At 39.1% G+C, this 3,574-nt stretch overlaps 1 protein-coding gene across 1 annotated transcript in view; it reads right to left on the reverse strand.

Annotated features, from left to right (window-relative positions):
- Positions 1 to 3,574, reverse strand: part of RAP1A (RAP1A, member of RAS oncogene family) — a 26,666-nt gene that overhangs the window by 14,102 nt on the left and 8,990 nt on the right. The window lies entirely within an intron of this gene.

The following is a 3,574-nucleotide window of genomic DNA, read 5'->3' on the forward strand; positions in this document are numbered from 1 at the left end:
TATTTTCATTCCCCCCCTCACTTGAAACCTTTAGAAAAGATGTGATAATAGCGCAATGACTATCTAAACCCTTTAGTTACATTTACTAATTGTTAAATTCAGTCACTGTGCTTCAGTCATGCCAAATTAAAATTGTTTTAATTTTAAGCTTTATTCCTTTTATTTGGTGACCATCATTACTGTATGTTGTAACTACCAATGTTAATACAAGACAAAATCTTATGTTTAAAAAGTTTTGGGATTTTATATATATTATTTTTAAAGCACATATGGTAGAATATTAAAAATGTATGTATCTTGGGTCTTTATATTAAATAAACAGTACATTTTAGATCTTTTTACCTTTGGATGCATTAAACAAAAAATACCTAAATCCACAAGGTTTTTTAAGCTTTTTGCTGTCCTGGCTTCCTTGCTCCCCATGACCACTACCTCTATTTTGTCTATTACATCTAAAATAGTTCTGGTTGTTCTACCCTGGCTGATGAACTCTTTCTTGTATTCCAGGGAGTTAGCTATGCTACCACTCAATCATTTCCCCAGCTTCAAATTCTAGTCTTTGGTGTGCCACAGGAATATGGCTAACCTTTTTATACTGCTGCCAGGGTATTTTCTGGGAAAGATGTAAAAACTGGGAGCTTCCTGGATTCTTCATTTATTAAGTTTTTGTATTCCGGGATTGCACTGCTGTGGTAACCAATTAAATTCTGCCATTGTCCAAATATTTATATAATAAATGAATTTACTTATAAATGTAAGTGCTACAAATACTAGCAATACTATTTCTATGATGTTCTCTAGAGATTATGGTCTTTGCTTCCTAATAAATCAAAAGAATAAACATACAGGCAACCTGAGTTCTGAAAATCCAGTTTAAGAATAGTCCTTACAGAACTGCTGTGGTTGGTGTCCTCTCCTTTTGAGAATGTCAACCTCTTTCTTAAAGACATTCTACAAGTTTCTGCAAGTTTCATTCATTCACGACAAATATCTACCGACACTGTTGTAGCCCTACGGATACTGTCAGTGATCGTGAGAGGCAAAAAAATTCTGCCCTGGAGGAGTGTACATGGAGACAGACAAAAATCAAGTATGCAAGCTGGTAATAAATGTTATAGCTCAGAGAAGGCCTCACAGGTAATATCTCAGCAAGGATCTGAGGGAGGTGAGGGAGTAAGCTCCATGGTTATGTGAAGGAATGGTACCCCAAGCAGAGGGAAGAGCAAATGCAAAGGCCCCAAAAGGAAACATGTCTAAAGTATATGAGAAGCTGTAAGGAGGCTGGATTCACTGAAACATTGTTACCTAGTAGGTGAGTACAGGAGGTGGAGGCAGAGAAGGAACAGAGAGAAAGATGATCTCATTTGGACCTTTTAGGGAAATGTAATAAAGACTTTGGCTTGTACTCTGAGTTTAACACATAATTTAAGCTGAGGAAGACACGATCCAACTTACATTTAAATGGGATTATAATGGTTACTGTGTTGAGAACAATCTGAAGGGTGTTAGGAAGAAAAGCAGGGAGATCAGTTTTGAGGTTGTTGAAATAATCCAGCTGAGAGATGACAACTGTTTAGACTGAGATAGATAGTGTCATTAGATTCTAGCGGTGGTAGTTGAGTTCTGGGTAAGTTTTAAAGGTAAAGCCAATAGGGTTTTCTGAGAGTTTGGATGTATACAGAATATAACAAAAAAGGCAGTCAAAGATGGCTCCATGGTTTCAGGCATAACAAACTAAAAGGGTACTATTGACTGAGATGGGAAAGATTGGAAAGACCCAGGTCAGGGAAAGGGTATCAGGAGTTCAGTTTGGACGTGTTATGTTTGAGATGCTTCTTAGACATACAAAAAGAAATATTGAAGAGGCAGTTAGAATAGGAGTTTGACATTCAGAAAAGAAATAAGAGATGGGGATATAGTTTGTATGTCTGTCACCTCCAAACCTTATGGCTGAAACGTAATCTCCAATGTTGGAGGTGGGGCCTCTGGGAGATGTTTGGGTCACAGAGACGGATCCCTCATGAATGGCTTGGTGCTATCCTCACAATTCTGTTCTCATGAGATCTGATTGTGTGGCCCCCTCTCTCTTGCTACTGCTCCTGACATGTGAAACACCTACTCCCTTTGCCTGTCACTATGATTGTAAGCTTCCTGGGGTGTTCACCATAAGCAGATGATACTAGAGCTACGCTTGTACAGCTTGCAGAACCAAGCGCCAATTAAACTTCTTTTCTTCATTAATTATCCAGCCTCAGGTATTTCTTTACAATAATGCAAATGGCCTAATACAGATAGAGTTATAAAGTTAGTATTTATCAGCATACAGACTATATTTAAAACCATGCAACTAAAGATCTTCAAAGCAGTGTTGTTAGAAAAGAGAAGTGCAAGTACTGAACCCTAAGGCCCTCCAACAGTAAGAGGTAGGGGAGATAAAGAGGAATTAGGAAAGGAGACTTAGGAGTAACCAATGAGACGGAGAAAATCAGGCAAGTATTGTTTCTTGGAAGCCAAACGAATAAAGGTTTTACAGTAAAAGGCAGTGATGAACTGAGTCAACGCCTGCTGAAAAGTCAAGGGAGTTGAGGATATATTTAAGAGAATTATAAATGATGGACCGTGAACCTGAAGCTATCTGCAGAGGGGGTTGAAGATATAAAAGATAATAAAAAGATGTTAGGATAAATGGACTACAGATGGCAATGAAGTTGAAGGGCACTAAAAGAAATGAGATGGCCTGGGTGCAGTGGCTAACATCTGTTATCCCAGCACTTTGGGAGGCCAAAGACAGGAGGATCCCTTGAGTCCAGGAGTTCAAGACCAGCTTGGGCAACATAGTGAGACCCTGTCTCTATGAAAATAAATAAATAAAAATAAAATAAACGCTAAGTGTGGTGGTGTGCACCTGGAGTAGCACCAGCTACTCAGAAGGTTATGGTGGGAGGATTTCTTGACTCTGGGAGTTTGAAGCTGCAGTGATCTATGTTCATACCACTGCACTCCAGCCTGGGTGACAGAGAGACCCCCTGTCACAACAAAACAAAACAAAACAAAAAGAGGAAGTGAGATGGATAAAGAAAGAAGTAGTGAGTAATGGAGGATAAGACGCTTGGAAATTAGATTAAGGAGGTATTATGGTTATTGGTAATCACATACTCTAGGGTAAAACCATGGTATGAATGGCTTAAAAGTACGGCGGACATAGAGGAACTGACAGGCCAGGTCAGGGTAGTAGATCATCTATAAAAATCCATATAGATTCTACACGGACAGTAAAATCACTAAGAATTCTGACTGAAGCAGTGAGAAAGAGAGAGAGAGAGAGAGAGAGCATGCGCGCAAAAATCTTCAGAGTAAGGAGTGATTTTGACAAGATTAATGAGCAGCAGCTGTTTGCAAAGTTTTATGCAAGGCACTGGGGACACAGACAAGCAAACAGGCCATTATAACAGCATGTTGAGTGCCACAATGGGAGACAGACACAATACTGGATAGCACAAATTAAAGATCTCTGCGATGGAGAACTTCCTTCTTACAATTTGGACAGAGAAAGAAGAATGCATGCCTGTACACT

The sequence above is a fragment of the Cebus imitator genome, unplaced genomic scaffold (assembly GCF_001604975.1).
Source record: "Cebus imitator isolate Cc_AM_T3 unplaced genomic scaffold, Cebus_imitator-1.0 Scaffold32, whole genome shotgun sequence".
NCBI lineage: Eukaryota > Metazoa > Chordata > Mammalia > Primates > Cebidae > Cebus > Cebus imitator.